The sequence below is a fragment of the Zonotrichia leucophrys genome, chromosome 9 (genome assembly GCF_028769735.1).
Source record: "Zonotrichia leucophrys gambelii isolate GWCS_2022_RI chromosome 9, RI_Zleu_2.0, whole genome shotgun sequence".
Taxonomy (NCBI): domain Eukaryota; kingdom Metazoa; phylum Chordata; class Aves; order Passeriformes; family Passerellidae; genus Zonotrichia; species Zonotrichia leucophrys.
In genome coordinates this window covers 16,778,776-16,796,633 of record NC_088179.1, presented here as the reverse complement: position 1 = coordinate 16,796,633, position 17,858 = coordinate 16,778,776, and the positions used below count along the sequence as shown (strand labels likewise).

At 49.7% G+C, this 17,858-nt stretch overlaps 1 protein-coding gene across 7 annotated transcripts in view; it reads right to left on the bottom strand.

Moving 5' to 3' along the window:
* DVL3 (dishevelled segment polarity protein 3) overlaps positions 1-17,858 on the bottom strand; it is a 33,599-nt gene that overhangs the window by 14,962 nt on the left and 779 nt on the right. The gene's annotated exons all lie outside the window — the stretch shown is intronic.

Sequence of the window (17,858 nt, the reverse complement as noted above, 5' to 3'; positions counted from 1 at the left end):
TGAAAGAAGCACTAACTTTATTTTTTCCCTAGAAGTAAAAAAACAAAATCAGTTTTCTTTGGAGAAAGAAAGTTAGGTTTTTTTTATTTTAAATATCACTGGACCCCTAAATACTTTTTCCACACAGAATCTGCAATCAAAACAACTTGCAAATTCAGAAGATTCAATTTCTACTATCTTTGATAAATCAAATATCAAAATAGGCTTTAACAAGCTCATTTCCTTTTCTATCCAATGACAACATTTTAGGCACTCTTATTTAATACAAAGATGTATTACAATTAGCTTGTGATACTGTGTTCCCCTTCCAACCTATATTTAAGGTAGCTTGACACATATTATGCTTAAAACATGAGGCAACTAGATAGTGAATAAATTATGGGGGTAGGGAGAAGGTCCAACAAAAAAGAAAAAAGAACAAAGTAAAGAATGTGAAATCAAGAGAAATTATGTATTAAAAGTAAGGAGATTATAAGTATCTAACACTACTCAGAAGTGGAATCCTATAAGCAGATCTGAAAGGTCCCCAAGGCAGTCCCCAACTCACGGGGAATCGAAGAGGACGCACAGGTGGGACACGGAGCTGTGACCCATTGCCCCAGTGCCATCAGGTCACAGCACGCTGGGGCTTGGAGAAACAGGCGCTCTGGGCTCCTGGCTGTGCTCCCTAGTGCGCCAACAGCTGCTCCAGCTGTCCCCAGAAACAGGAGACAAGGCCTGCCAGCTCTCACAAGGCATCAGCAAAAGGCAAATGAACAGTGCTGGAAGCCTACAGCTGGGAGCAGGCCCGCTCCACCCTGCCAGCCCCACTGGTTGCGCCGGTGTCACACACGCTCAGCAAAGGGCTGTCCCAGGGCTGAAAGGCAGCACGTCACCCAGCAGCTGGCACTCACAATCCCTGACAAAACTGGATAGCCAGCAAAGGGACTGCACAAAGGCTACCCTTCCCCAGAAGGCACAGATGAGGAGGTCACGGTTTGAGCAGTCTAATCCACTCCCAGGATGTGTGTTAATTCCTCTTGCACAGATGGAGAAGCGGGAAAAGCAGGAAAGGAGCAGTGACGATGGATTAAAACCCTGATAGCTTAACGTTTCTTCAGCATGTTCTGTGCCAGCCTCTGCCCAAAGCCCCTGCAGCCCAGATGAATGTCAAATACAGGCAGCCCCCTTGGGACCCACCCCCTTTGCTGCCCACACGAGCCCTTTCCAATGCAGGCAAGTTGTCGTCTTCTCACTTCCAAGTGCGCACACACATGCACCCTGCCCTGGCTGCACTAGCATCCATTCATACTGTCGCCAGCAGCCTGGACTGCATCCAATTCCTAGAGAGAACTTCAGGCAGAGCCAATTTTCAGTGCTACATGCTGCCTGCTCAGGGACACAGAGCCCTGCCTGTGGCTGAAGGGACAGGGTGATATATTTGCTGGGTCAAGGTGACCAACTGCTCAGCACAAGTCAACTATTCCACTTTCAGTGGGGACAGAGGAAACCAACCCCAAGACCCGCCCATTCAGCCTCAGCTGCAATGCCTGATGGAGAACAAGCTCCCTCTGTCCTGAGAGCTGGTCCCTCCTCACTCTTATTACCCTGCGGCTGCCCCAGACATCCCAGGGGTCAGCTCCACCCCGGAGCAGTTTTCTCCCTCCTTCTCTAGCCACTACATTATTTATCACTATTTATCACCCAGATGCCAGAGCACAAAGGATTATATATTTAGACTCTACAGAGCAAAAACTGATAGTGCTGGAGTCAGGCACATGCCGAGCAGGAATATCTCTGCAGCGCTGCTCACATCTGTCACCCCTCACACCATCCCAGCTATTCGTGCCCTGCATTCCTTTCCAGCCTCAGCCTGAACTGCAGCCTTCCTCCTCCATTCCTTTCCAGCCTCAGCCCTAGCTGCAGCCTTCCTCCTCCCACCTCTCACCACTCTTCCAGTCACACTTCTCGCACGGACACGACCGCAGGTTCACACGTCAGAAGCCACCGAGCGAGCAGCCTCTGGGGGAGCTGTGAGCAGTGCCACGTTTCTGCTCCGCGCTTGAATGGGGAGGCAGCCATGAGACAAAACTGTCCCGCCGATGTGCTGGCAGGAAAAGCCATCCTCTGAATGTGCTGGGAACAGCCCCCACCTGATGGGGTCTGAGCCCGAGATTCCTGAAAGAGCAGACCCAGAAGGAGTTCAGGCTCTCTGGTTCTCACCAAGCCTTTCCTTTTCCCAGAGCCCAGGGAAAACATCTGCCTAAGGATGATTTCAGAGGGACTGCTTTGAGTTTACTGTCAGGTTTTGAATGTTCCAACGTCCTGCTGGGGGCTGGGTAGAACATGGCTGAGAATGGTGGCCAGGAAAAACCCCTTTCATGTGGAAACAACCCGAGCCTTGCCCAGGCGAGTGCGAGTCCAGGACCCTCGGTGCTGCTGCCCTGCCCAGGGAATTGCCCTGCAGCCGGGCACTCACCGGCCCCCTTCCCATCCCGGGGCCAGCAGGCACACCGAGGCCAAGCTGCAGCTGAGTGCCTGGCACGCACGCCCCGCACTCCCCGGCACTCATCTGCCTTGAATTTTCCAACAAAGAGACCTGCGGGAGGGAGGAAGGAGGGAGGGTTACAGGGGAGGCAGGCCGAGTGGGCGGATGATTCCACCGCCATCCCCAGTGACACGGGGCCAAGCCAGGGGGAGGAGGAGGAAGAAGAGGAGGAGGGGACGAGGCTCTGGCTGTGCAGGAGCCCGGCTGGGGTGTGCGGAGGGGGCTGCCAGGGCTGACACAAACAGCACATCTGCTCCCATGCAGCTGGGGGAGGGGAAGGGACAACCCCGGCAGCAGGGAAGGAAGCAAAGGAAACTCAGCTCCAGCCCTGGCTCCATCCCTACCCTCCCACCAGCTTTTCCTTTGGAGCCAGCAGACCCTCTCCCCACGGCCTGGGAAGGTGCCACGCTCCCAGTTTCCCTCCCACTGCCTTGCCGGTGGGAGCAGCTGGCAGCCTGGAACATGGATGCAGAGGCGAGTGAGGGACAGGCAGGCAGACGCTGCCTTCTCCGGGGAGTTCCAGCCTGGCTCAGGAAATTAGAGGGTATTTTATATCACAGAGTCATGTCCTAGGAATGAAGGGAAGGTGGGGAACAAGAGAGTGTGCACAGGAGAGAAAGGAGGCCATAAACCCCAAGCCGCGGAGACGGCTGCGCCGTGTCAGCCCCCGGCTGCGCACACATCGCCAGCACAGCTGCTCCGCTCCAGCCTCCTCGTTTCCCCTCGGTGGCCTCCAGCCTGGCTGAGGCTGTGGATACAAGCGAGTTTCTAGCTTCAGCCAGCTCTGGTCTCTCCTGAGCAGCATCCGCTGGCCACAGCGAGGTCCCTGAGAAGAACTCTGACGGAGTAATACAAGCCCAGCGAAAGAAGAAATCCAAGAGGCACGGACAAAGGCTTCCACAGGATTTGAACCTCAGATTTGGAAGCAGGCTTGGAGCTCAGCAGCCATTACTGCTTGTTTCTGGCAGTCCTGTCCCCCAGCTTGCCTATCTAAGGGCTTGCCGCAGGGAGGATACTCCGAGAGAAGAAATCACAGACGTGGTGCAAACACAAAAGCTGGATCTGGCATCAGAGGGGTCAGTACCAAGAAGGGAGGTAGGGTTGGGGACCTCTCGAGCCTGTTGGACAGCTTGGTGGCCAGGATGAAAAACAGGGGATGTGCAAAGATTGAGAAGACAACTGAGCAATGACAATTTCACATTGAAAAGATGCAAAGTTAGTAGAGCAGATTAAAGAAGTAAGATGTCTCCTCAATTGTTAAGAGGAAAAACCTTTACAGAGCAGCAACGTTCTTTCCAACAGTGGAAAGCCTAGGAATTAAATTATAAACAATCTTCTCTTACAACATTCCAGAAGTGCACAATTAGGTTGGTCATTCCTGTAACCTTAACAGCCCCCATCTCCTACAGCTCACAAAGGAAGAAAAAAAAACAAAAACCAACCAAACAAAAAAAATATCAGGAAACATTTCTACCCAACAGCACAAGCTTCAGGGATTTACACACTAGAAATGTGATCTCATTTTTTAAGACCTCTAGTACACTCCCCTCAGGGTAGGGATGTCTTGTTTCCAATTGATTGTATAGATTAATAATGCTGCATAGCAAAAGGAAGCACCTTGATGTTTTACTACTCAAATATGAGCAGCTCCTGGCTCTAGAGCAAAATCCTTATCTATTCTGTAAGATAGTGCTGAAGCCACAGGGATGAGCTCTGCAGCCATTTCACCAGATTAGAAAACTGGACAGGGCAATTCTCTGTGAGTGCTGGGATTTCAGTCGGGAAATATGTGCCTGTTAGATTAAGCCCAGATATGATGTGTGTATTTCCCAAGGGGATACAATTCACCCAAGAGCTACAGACCCAACCAAAGAATACACATAGCAGTGATCACTCGTGTATCAGTGAGACCTCAGGCTTTGCAGGCAAACAGGATGAATCAAACAGGATTAGAGGATTTGAGCTGTCTGTCTCTGTAAGCCAACACACTCTTTGGGTCTCCCTCACTGTATTTTCACCTCCTGTGCAAAGAAGAGGAGTACAAATTGCATTACACTGGGGTGAGAAGGGCTCTCTGACCATAAACAGACTGTCACTCTCCCATTTAATTTCCCTTCCAAGCCCCCAGACAGGGTGTTCTGCACTGCTCCTCTGTGCTGCAGCACAAGGTAAAAGGGGAAATGGAGATCTGTAGATGGTTTCATTCTCAGATGTGCTGTCCTGTCTGTACCTGCACCCCATGTGAACATGAACTCCTCTGCAGCACTCTCTTTACCTGGTGTGCTTCTCAAGAATCAAGAAGCACAAATCATCAACAGCTGTCCTACTACCAAACCAGTAACACACCTCTGCACTTGTGCAGGAATGGCCACTCCTGCCCTCCTAACAAGTCCAGGGAGCATCTCAAGGACTCCTCAAAGGTCATTCCCTTTGAAGCTACTACCTGCACTCCTCAAGAATAGGCTCTTTAGTTTTCAGAGAATGGTTTGAGTAGGAAAGGACCTTACAGATCATTTAGTCCCAGTCCCCCTGCTAGGGGCCTAGAGCCTCCCTCAACCATGTTCACTTCTGCTGCCCCACAGCCTCCTCATGCACCATCTCCAGCTTTCTGTGCTTTGCCCCCACGGTCAGTCAGACAACCAAGATGCCAACTGTTTTCCCTGAGAAGCCCTCATCAACACATTTGCAATCACTCCACTGGACAAACACCAGGACAAGCAGAGCCCATAAGTCTGGGTGATGCTTGGCCCCAGCTGGACCTGTGCTCAGCCCTACAGGTATCACTGGGTGGCAGATGACAGAGATCAGACCTCCTGTTCACCTAGTCCAAAGACTGGAAAAGGAATGACATTTAGGAAGGAGCCACCCAGGCTCAGAGGCCTGCCCAGGAGCAGCACTTATCAAAGCAAAGCTACAGACTGATTTCACAGCGAGTGCAGAGCCCTGGCAGCCCCTCCCACCTTGATCCCAGAGTGACCATCTGGCTGCAGCCCTGCTCTGCAAACAAGCCCGACAGGCCTGTCCTCCACCGACCTGCTGGCAGCAGGGAGCTGCACAGGGACTGCAGGAGGCACCTCCACGCTAATTAATCCTGCCCTGCCCAAGCCATGCTTCCAACCTCCGGAAGGACATTTACAGACATCATCAAAGAAAGCATTCTGCAGGCCCCCGAAGGTTCAGTGACACTTTCAGTCTCTTTGAATTGGAAATCAGGACAAACGGGAACTTCCAGCAGAAGCCAAGTCAGGTTCTTCATGCTGCTAAAAGCTTGCATAAAAATACAACACAACACAAAGATACAAGACAAGTGCAGGGACTCACGGTGAGAAAAAAAGATTTGAGGTTAAACATCTGCAGAAATGACCTTTAGGGAATGGAGACAATTCCACAGACATAGTAACAGTGGCCAAAAGCTGGGCTTGTATTCAGGCTGGGACAGGAAACAGGCCCAAAGAGGCCCCAGGCAGAGATGTGTATGAGACAGGGTAAAATCCTGATGTGGTTGCTGTGGCTCACACTGATGTGAGACAGCAAGCACACCAGAGGAAGGAGGCTTGGTGTGCTGTGACACTGGGCTTCATCTGGACACAGACAGCAGGAAGAGCCCTCAAGGCAGAACTGCAAAACACCAGCTCCTGCCGACAGAGGGAAAGGGAGAGAGGTGAAAATAGTGCAGAGGTAGACAAAGGGTTTATCTGGCTACTGCTGGTTGCAAAGCAAAGGACAACACCAGCTTATCAAGAAGCTTGTGAATGAGGTGTTTGTGCCCCTCAGGGAGCTCCTTGCAACTCCCCATGAGTGAGAAGTCACTCCCCCTTTCTAGGCTGACTGGAAAAGCAACAGCCTCCCCTGCAATGTCCAGGGGCTTCACACTGGTTAAGAGACTGTAAGGAGCTGCAAAGAGCCCTAGGGGCTGCTGAGGGGGCAGAGTGAAGTTTGCACACACACCACAACCAGGGGAGAAGGCCGTGATGCCTGGGAAGGCTCTGCAGGCACCACGGGGAATGCGAGACCAGGCCTTCCTTTTCTGGCCCTCAGCTGAGGGACACCAAGTCAGCCCTGCTTTTTCTAACAGCGAGAGAGGCTCCTGCCAAGAAAGTGCTGCTGCTGTGGAATGTGCTGGGCCAGCAGTACAGCTCATTCCTGGAAAAGCATCAACTCAGCGGGAGACCAAGGAGAGGAGAACAGGGGGAAATTGGGAAGAGGGGGAGGGTGGGAAACAAAGTCTGAGACTTCCACACCTGGGGAAGCACAGAGCAGTCTGCTCACCAGCACCTCCTCCTCACGGGCTGCCAGCACAACAGCCCTGCCCAGCACCAGCCCTGTGCTCTAGGAGCACCCTTCTGCCAGCCAGATACCTCCAGAGCAAAGCTGGGACCACACAGACCAAGGCAGATGTCTGTGGGGAAGAGGAGCAAGGTTCATTCCCCCCCATCATGTTAATAATTAATTTAATGTAATGACAGATCTCCATGAGGAAATGACAAAGCAGCCTCCATATGTGTCCTGTCCTCAAGACACTGACCAGCTCACATTACTCTCTCCTTGCATAAACAATTTTGCAAGAGCCTCCCTAGGAAACCGACTCAACCTCCTACCCGATGGGAAGGGGTCTTGAAGCATGACAGGCTGTAGATGGCTGCACCTACTCTGCACATCCAGCTGGGCTGCCATCAGCAACAGCTCTGCTACCTGGGTCTGTAAGACATACAGAGAACTCCCATAAAACCAACAGGCTGTTAATAAAGCTCACAACAAACTTTCACCACAAAACATGTGCCAAAGACAATGAAAAGGACTCACGCAAAGAAGAGCCTTTCAGTGTCACAACAGCTGCATGGTGGCACAGACAGAACTCTGTCCCAGATTGCAAGCTATTGCAGTACTGCGAAAAATGGGCAAACACTGATACTACATCCCTCTGGTCCTAAAATGCAGGAGGCAGAAGAGAGCATGAGGGGTCTGAACACTCATAATAAACTTTTCTGACCATTGCTAGGCCAGGGACACTTAATTGTTTTTCTTCCTCATCTGCTTTTGATGGTGTCATGCAGATGGCACAAAAAATTCCCTGTATTAAAAAAACCCCAGCAAATACAGCACGTTTCAGTAGCCTTTAATACACTTCATCAATTTCACTAACACCAGTCTTATTCACCAAACTTCATTAAAGACACAGGCCAACAATACAACAAGTAACCTACCAAGCATCCTTTACCAGGCCAGCCAGGCTTGCCCTTCAGCCAACAACCCAGCAAACATGAAAATACTGTTCAACTGCTGGCTCCAGTCCCACCAAACCAATCATGCGCTGGCACACAACTTTCTCAACTAAAGGTCCAGAAAGCAGATGAAAGCCATACAGTAGGACCCAATACATTACTGTAAATATAAAGTCTTCACAGTTGCCATGTACAAAATTCAGTTCAGGTCCTACCAGGACTCACCTATACACCAGGAGTCATCTTCCTTTCCAACAAGAGAGCAAGCTTCTCCTCAGTTTAGAAGAGGACAGTGTTTTGGATCACTGTAGCACGAAGTCCAACTGCTGCTTTTCACTGACACTGTGAACTCCTCGACCCGACCCTGTCACATGCCATGCAAAACCTTCCACCAGCTGACTCTGACAACTGCACCAAAGGCTGGGAAATGGCCACTGACCTCCAGAAATCACCATCACAGGACATGGAATGTTTCTCTTGTGGAAGGTCTCAAAGCCACAACTGCCAACTCCCAAGTCCTTCAAGGACAGAAGAGTGCAGGGGAAGGACACATAACCTGTCTACAAGTCTGTAAATATCCCATGAGCTCAGTAACTGTGATGAACTGGTCATTCTACACATTAGCTATTCCCAAAGGCAGTCCAGAAACACTCATCACATGTTGTTACTGCAATAGGGTCATCCTGTGTCTGTGGATCTGCTGGTAAGTCAAGTTACAAGACCACCCTGATTTTGAGCTTCCTAATTATCTGCAATACTGACACCAAGTTCCCTTGAAGCATCTCTCCTGTAAGTTACATGTAGAGTGACCACAAACACTTAGTACCAACACCACGTGTTGATCAACCAGGAGCACAGCTGGACCCTACAGTCAGAATGGCCAGACACAGTCCCCACCTCACATTTGCAAACCCTTCTACATGGCACAGCTAAGTGCACACTGGCAGAGATGTTACACACCTTGTGTTAGTTTGGAACTGCCCCAAGGAAACCCAGAGCTTACCCTAAACTGATGCAGATGCTGACATCCTCAAAGCCCCCTGACACTTCCAGGATGACTAGACAAGGAATAGTCTTAAAGAGTTTTCCCAAGTCTAACTTTTTGGCCCCTGCTGAAACAACACATTTTTAATCTAGAAGAAAAATCCACCTCACAGGACCCCCTTCAGGACCTAAAGGTGCATTTACCAGCTCTAGGTCTAAGGAAGGTTTGCCATAAGGGACTCAGCTCTGCAGACTCAGACCCATGAAAATCCACCCTTCTCAGAGCCACAAAAAACAGTATGAGAACTCAAATAACAGAGTGCAAGAGCAAGGCTCCATGCATTGAGCCCCTATATGGATTTCCAGTATGGCACAGCCCCATCAGGGCCCACAGGCAAGTCTCTGTGAGAATGGCACTAACATACTGGTTGAGCTAGGCAGGGCTGAATGAACTGGGACAGCTGGTTAGCTGTATGCAAACACAACTATGGAGTTTGCATATCCATCACAGCTTCTGGAAAAAGCTTCAGTTTGAGAAGCTGCTGCTCCCTGGGGCCAACCAGGCAGCAGCCATCAGCATTGCAGCAACTTTCTCCCTGCCCTGATGGCATCAGGCCACCAAGCCAAGGTTGTCACCTGCTGCTGACATTGCTCTGGCTGTCAACAACAGCAGCACAGCACAATGCAGTGTTCAGGGAACAGCCTATTTGCTTGCAGGTCATGAGACACAAAAACACCATGAGCAGGTAGTCAGAGTAATGCTGAGGGAAAGAGCTGAAGCCCAGGCAGGGGAGGTTACTGTGCTAACACCAGCTTCCCTGCTATAACAATCCATGCACAGCCAATGCTCCTGAAACACAGACCCCTCTGGCAGACTCTCAGTGTCCCCAGAACCAGCCTGTAGCCACCAGCAAACAAGGAAAAGTCCACAAACTCTGCTACTCAGACCCAAAACTCCCAGCCTATCAGAGAGACAGCTGCCAGTGATCAGAGGGGCCACAGAGCAAATAAATTCCTCTCCAAACCCTAGGGGCAGGTCAAAAACCAGCAGAGGAAAGACCTTCCCACACAGCAGCCAGCGACAGCTCTTCCAGAAACAGAGCTTTGCTCCAAGTCATGTGAGGAAGCCTTTCCCACTTCAGCTTCTGTCTTCAGCCAGGACCAGAAGGACAGACACCCACTGCAGCAACTCAGTCACTGCTCACACTGCACCCTCTTTTCCCCATCTCTAACATCCTAAAAAATTTTAGTCAACAAGACACAAGGACAAATATCCCAGTGAGGAGATAATCACCACAAAGGATTTAGTGGAGCAGGGTACCCAAATGCGCTTCTGCTGCCTTCCATAGCTAGCTGTGACTGAAAAAACACCACCTCTGGTATGTCCCCTTTAATAAATAACTGATAGAACCACAGCAGTCCCAACCCTCCACCGTGATACAGAATTACAGAGCACAGGAAGGTCAGCGCCAGCCATCTCTGCCTGCCAAAGCCTCCCGAGAGTTCCAGCCCATTCCTGGATGGGTTTAATATTAGTGCTACAGTAGTAACAACATAGCAATGGAAACAAGTGAAACCAAGAGCTTTGGGGCTCAGGGAAACACTAATGCTTCAGCTCTGCGAGCTAATGCAGTCCTCAGAGACCACAGCCCAAAAGCTCACACTCTCTCCTAAGGCCACCATGGCATTACACAGATAAGCACATGGACAAAGCAGACAAAGTCACAGAGATTAGACTAATTCCCCTATTTGTACCTTATTGAAACGCCTTCCAAAAAGCCTTTACAAAAGGATTTGGTCCAAAAATTTCCAACGGCAGCCACCAGCGGGATTAAGTTTTACTTAACTTGCCAGCTGCTGCCTAACAAGCCAGCACCAGTGGGACAAACAGTAACACAGCCACGTGGTGCCACATCCCCCTTCTGGAAAACAACAATCCATCCAGCACAGGTCAGAAGGGCAGGCTCTGAATAACAAACAAGGGATGGAGAGAGGAGGAAATCAATAGGAAACACCAAAAACACACAGCCCTGACTGCTGCTTCATCAGATGTGCAACACGATGCAAAGCTGGTGCAACATGAAGGCAATTTCCTGCAGACTCAGTATCTGCTGTGCTCTGCAAGCCCAGCTCCTCTTCGTGGGCTTTTTCACAGATCAAATATCTTAAACCACAACATTGTTCCATCTATTTGGATGCAGTCAAGGGTGGAGGAGTAGCAATTCATTACAGCAGGTACCCTCAGCTCAGAACAGTTCAGCAACTGCCATGCAGACATGGAAGAAGCTTCCCACCCCTTTAAGTACACTGAGCTCAAAAAGGACTTCAGGAATTTCAACTATGCTCCCTACACCTCTACATACACAGCTTTTAAGTCTAGATGAAGGACCTGATGCCCACCCTGACAAAGGACTGAAGCCAAACTCATGTGTGCAGCAGGAAAGCTGCAGGAGAAACCAGATTTTCTTTGCTTATATTCACAGATCCTTTTTTCCTGAGCATCCCCACTTGCATAGGGTTGGGTGGCAGCCTCCACCTTGAAGAATTCACACCTGCTAGGAGACCAGGTGAAGAAATCACAGGAGAAAGAAGAAATCACAGGAGCATGATGGAGAAGAGGGACTTACTGAAAGCTCAGTCCTCCAAGCACACTGACCTTGGGCTCAGGGACCATGTACCTCCACCCCTGCACACCAGCATCTTCCTTCTCAGAGTCCATTATGAAATGCAGCCTCCCCAGCAACATCCTGCTCTCACTGCAGCCATGCAGGAAGGAACATCACTGCTTACACTACCACCCAAAGACCCAGCATCCACCTTGTGGGTGAGCCAATGTCTGGGATTTGGGAATGGCAAAGATGAAATTCTAGAGCTCACTTTAGAAAAAAGATGTATCTCAGCAGGAACCAGAAAACTGAGCAGTGGGGCCACAACTATCATATCATAACATAACAACAAAAAATGCTCAGGTTGTGACACAAATTATGGTGGTTTATGAGCCACATTTTTTTTGGCATTTTGCCTTGATCTCCAAGACTGAACCATGCAGGAGCACAGCTGTACCAGAGCCAGGGCACACTGATTTACTTTGGAGCAATTTCTGAGACATCAAGGTAAGTTTTTGCTCTGTACAGGAATTTGGAGGACCAGAGGCCTCTACATTATTTCAGAACAGTGAACTGCACCAAAACAGCTGCATTCACATGGCTGAGTAAAGGTTTCTTGACCTTTCTTTCTTTTTTTCAGAAATGACAAAAGAGGCTTAAAATTAAGAAACATTCCCATCAAACACATAACTGAAAACAATGCCTCTCCAAGAAAAATGCTGGCTTCAACATGACACCATATTCTGGGAGAAAATACATTCAGTCAAAAAAAATTTCTGACCAGTTCTGGCTGCAAACTAGTTCAATAGCTGTTATAAAGCTTCATTGTTTGCATAGGACACACAAGGCCTTAGGGAAATTGGTCTGCAGCCTGATTTGGCTAACTTGGCTTTCTGAACACCACCCCTGGGCAAAGAAACCAGGCTGTGAGTGCCATCCATGTGGCCTTCAGAGCACAGCTCCAACCACAACTGAGGACGCCGGACACCTACAGAGACAGCAATAGCTGGGTCTGAGCAGCAGCACACACAGGGCCAGGCACAGACAATACAACCCAGGGAAGCAGGGAATACTGTCAACCAACCATTTCCATCTCCACCTCAACCCTGGCACTGCTGTAGCCCCCACCACCACAACACTTGGAAAGGACCTCCAGCAGCAGCTCCAGCCAGAATCAGCTCCGGTGTCCATGGGCCACCCCAGGCACGGGCAGCATTACAGGAACTCCCCACCACAAATGCAGACAGTGGTTAGCAGCTCTCTGCCAAATCCTCAGCAGCTCAGGAGACAGAGGCACAGGCTGCGCTAACCTACATGCAAAATGTCTGCAGTATCTGCTGGTGGGCCCTTGCTAACCAGGGCAGCTCCCCTCACAGCAGGCATGGAAACACATCCTCTGAGCACAACAGATGGGCTGCTGTGGCCTTTCATGTGTAAAGTGCTCCTCTCCACATGGAATGGACAGGGACTGACTAGAAACTGGAAAAAAGTGATGGCCACCTTCCAGTAGGGCCAGTGCTGTCACTAGACAAAGGATGTGAGCATGCAAAGGAGTTTTGTAGGCCCTTTCACTCATGAACTTCTTGCCAACCTCTCTCAGTATGAAATTCATGCTGACATGGAAGCAGTCTCCATCGGGGCATGGGACAGGCAAAGGTCTTCTGGAGACAGCAAAAGTTTCCAATTAAAAATAAATTTTTAAAAGTTCCCAAAATCAAAATAAAACAACTCCCCCAACACATGCTACAAAGAGCTGGCAGGAAAGGCAGGGGCACCATGCCAGGGCTCACCACTGCTTAGAAACTGACACTGCTTATTAAGTTTAGGATCCCTTCCCCAGCTCCCAGCACTTCCAGCCAGAAGGACAGTCACCGCTGGTATCAATTTCAAAAAGACCCTGCAATAAAAATAAATCACTCAGCCTTTCAGAGAGCATCAACGCGTTTCCTCATGCACATGTGCAGAGATGAGGCTGCCAAATACCAATAGCATCTGACCCCTGCACTGGGAATTCCTGCAGCGCCCGCTTTGTTCTGCCTCCAGAGCCTCGTCCTAATCACTGCCTCGTACCCAGCTTTGGAGAGCAGGTGATAATTAAGCAGGTCTGGATAAGATACTGGGCCAGTGATTAGCTGGATACCAATTTTCACTTCACAGCTGAGACCAAAAAATTACCACAGCTATGAAACTAGAATTGGAATGGAGACCTGCAAGAGGGAGAAACCAGTGGCAGCAGGAGGAGCAGCACCATCCCACCATGTACCTCACATCACTGGTGTTCTCCCAGAAATGCAGAACCACTAGGATGGGGAGGGAGGAGTGGTCCCCTTGCAGAAGAATGGGGGCCCTGCTCTCCAGTCTAGAAGAGGGGAGGTGGCCAAGTGAAGATAAGCAAAATGATCACCAAAGTGATTTCTTCACAGGCAAGAGAAATTCGAACTTTCAGCACTTCACAATTTATGGAAAGACAAAGCAGAATTTCAGACCAGGTGCTAAGGATTTACCTGGACACACAAGTTGCACTCATTAAAATGCTCTGAGAAGTTTAGCTTAAACTTTAGCATGCCCCTGTGGAAACACATTTTGATCAATAGAGAATGAGCAGTATCAATAAGACACAGAAAATGAATCAAAAGAAATCACATTTCAGCTGATATAAGAATATTCTCAGAGCTGTACCAGATAAAAAGAGAAATCTGTAATTCAGCTGAGGCAAACAGGCACAACACCTGGCTGGTGAGAAGTCCACACTGCCCAGGTGCATTTCTCATGATGGACTGGGGTAGGAGACAACACTTTACACATGACTGAAGACCATGTCCCAGCAAACTACAAACTACAGACCATCAGTGGGTTTGTTCCTCTCCCAACTGCACAGGTACCCAAAAGAATTTACAGTCCTGCTCTTGCAGCATCTCTATGAAACTGAGAGCCCTGTCATGCTAAGGGACACACAAATGTTTGCCCAAGAAGGTCCCAGTGTCAAGTGGACACGACAAAGTCCAGTTGGAAATTCCATTTTATGGATTAAAAAAAAAAAAATTAAAAAGTCTGCTCAAAATCCTGAAAAACGTGGGGGAAGTCTGATGGAGAACATGGATCTCAAAAGCAGTCACAGCACTGCACTGATCTAAGGTGCTCTCCTGCTGATCAACACACAGCTCCTACCTGTGAAACACTGAATGAAAAGATTCAAGCTGCAGGAAGAAACCTTCCCTCTCTAATGAGTGCAGTGTTAGCAGCCAAGGGTAGTTCCACACTTCATGGTGAGAAACACCCACACAAGGCATCTCCAGTCCACACCTGTGCACTGCCACATTCACACCATCCATCAGCTGACCTTCATGTGCCTCCACTTCTGGGACCAGCAGCACACAAAGCCAACAAGGGCACAAATATCTGTGCCCTGTTATGTGCAGCTGCATCAGGAACAAAATCCTGCAGCCTTCCTTGCTGCTCACAACTCCTCTCCCCAGGACCAGGTGCAGGAATTCTTCTCCTTGCCACCCAGAAGTGACACCACTCTGGGGTCTTAATTATTTGAAGCTGAGAACTAACTCCTGCCACAGCCTGACAACTCCACAGCCACCCAGGGGAATCTCAGTTCACATTTCCAAGGAGATGTAAACACTGAAGCTGCTCCATCACTACTCTGATTCTCAGAGCAAACAAATATTAACAAGATAAACAAAAGAATGAAAAATCCCACACACCAAGACTGAGGCTGTAATACTGCCTTGGGGATGGGGTTAGCTGAAGGAAATACCAGATTGGAGATCCACAGCCTGGAAAAAAAGGTGGAAGAGTGAGAAAGAGTCAGACTGGGCTACAGAGGTGAGAGGAAACATTGGAGATTCTGCTCCAGCTGGCTCTGGAAGGTGAGATGCCTCCATTCCTAATAAGATGAGAGGAAAAGTTTGGTTTATGCCACAGGGATCCAGCAGAAGGTCCAAAGCAGAACCATGGGATCAGCTGCCCTAAGGCCATCTACTTCTCTCATTGAGGGGGCTTTAACCTCGGTCCTACTCCTGGACACTGCCCAGCTGAGAGACAGCAGCCCAGCACAAGCCAGACAGAAGGCACCCTGAGGGAATCCCCTGTGGGAAGGAGCTGAGAGGAACACGTGTGTGAGAGAGAGAAATGCTTTTCCCTGTCCCACAGCCTCTGAATGCCACCATTGTTAACCTCCAGTCTAGCTCTCACTAATTGCCCATGCATTTGCAGTCAAGCAGCCAAGGTGCCTCCTGCCCTTCTGTCTCTGACTCTCCCTGCAGGCCAATGGCTCGCTTTCTCATGGACATCAATTACCAGGGATCATGAAATTTTGTGTGCTGCCTGGGCCTTCAGGGCTTCTCAAAGATGAGGCTGCAGCTGGACTGCTCTGGTTGTTCCCACCATGTTCCAGCCAACCACCAGCACATTCTTCAGCTCTCTGGAAAGCAGGAGACACACCTTTCCTGATGAAGCATCCATGGTGACAGTCTTGCTCTGTCTCTCAAACCCCAAGCCTTGCACATGCTGCTCCAATTAATTGCCCAGGACTTCTCCAAGGCACAGGCTGCCCACACAAAGCCCCTGACCCCCTCTCAGCTGCACCTTCCCTTCCAGAGCAGTTTATGCTTCCCAAACTGGTCACAACAAAAATCTCATCCCATGCATTTCTGATCTTGTGGTGTCTTCCTGAGTGATTTTCCCCTCTCTCTGCTATCACCCACTATAACTCCCTATGCTGCTTTATCGTTGAGTTTTGTTAATCTACCATCTAGCTCCTCTTGTAGAACCTTAGAGAGGATGAAAAGGCACAGCACAAAACCTCACTGCCACCAGACCCCTCTTCCCAATGCAAGATGCTATTTATTACTAAACTTTGTTTATAGCTGCGCACTCTCCCACCCACATGGCAATGTTTCATTCAAGACAAGTTTGAATTCACTTCAAGAACAACATTTCAAAGGATCCCAAAGCATTTGTTTACAAACAGCATGCATGGAGAATTCACTTCTCCCACCAATGAACGTGGTCCCCTCCGAGACAGGGAGAGGCAGCTGTTTCATAGCACCCAACGCTACTCAACAGCTGAGGGACAGGAAACGATCCACAGACAACTGATATTGCTGAGGAAATTTATGGAAAATGAGGGCTGCAGACCTCTATTTGCCAGGAGAGAACGGGGAAGCTTCTGAGGATTAAAGCTCTCCACTGGGTCAGGAGGAATTTAGGGAGGCAAAGCGTCCCAGACTGCGGTCAAAGGACTGACTCCAAATTTCAAGCCTCATCTGAAAGCTGGCACCTCCCAAACTAACGGGAACCTGGGCACTGGGATAATTTGGCTGAGGAGGGGAGAGCACCCCCTGCTGAGGCAGCCACACAGATCTCATCCAAGCCCCAAACAGGCCCAGCCCTGTTCAACATGGGGTACAAGCCAAAATCACAGCCTAGAGAGGTATTTGGTGCAGTGAGAAGACACTGGGAAGACTATAAAACTAAAAACACTGTGCAATTCCAGCTCCGTACACAAGACCTACTGTAAACACTAAATCTTCAAAGGAGGAAGGATCACACAACTCCTTCAAACACCGAAGTCCTAGGAATGGTAAAGGATCACATGCTGTAGAAACCAAGAGGGCCCCAGGATGGAAAAAGAGGTCCTGAAGAAGGCTAAAGGAAAATCAGCTGGAGGAAATCTGGACAAAGGGTCTTACAGGGAGCTGGCTCCACATGAACAGTGACCAACTTTAAGCAAGTAGGCGACAGCGGGGGCTGCCCAGAATACTGGTGAGTACAACATCCAAACAAGGGACAGAACACACTTCCTCACCTCCAAAGAGTCACCTGTGATGGGAGGAACCAAAGGGCATCACAAAAGAAGTGATGGAAACACCAGTGTCAGAAGAGAGCTGCCCTGCAGGAGATGGGATATGGAGGCAGGGCTGCACCCCCTTCCATACCAGAGACTGAGCATGGGACATCTTTGAGGATGAGACATGTAAATGGGTACAGTGGGTCTTGCACACACCCCTTGCTCAGAGAGCACGTGAAGAGCTCTCACTCCTTCTCCATGGAGGTAAGGGAGGAGAAAGCTGGTCTTCTCTACACATTCTTCCAAAAAATGAGATGCGGAGGACCAAGCTGACAAAATGGATGTCCCTCCCCAAAATGGATGGTAGGAGAACAAAACTGACCCCAAATCCATTCCATGGAAAGGGCTGATGGAGGTGGCGCTACCTCCATACCTTTTTGAAGGAGGGAGAAAGGGGCACTTTCCCCAGGCAGGCACAGTGGGAGATGCCCAGGCCCTTTTGGTGGGGAATGACAGTCCTGAGTTGGATACAACCTGGGGGTGCCACCCTGGACACCCCAATGTGGGCTGCATGGGAGACACCACCTCAGGCAAGGTGTTGGCCAAACATCCTGAGTAGGGGGAGGACGTGACCCTCAGATGGGGATGATGGTGTCCCCCAAGGTGCCTCTGGCAGCTGAAGCAGGGTATCACCAGCTCCCTCACCGAGGAGTTAGCAC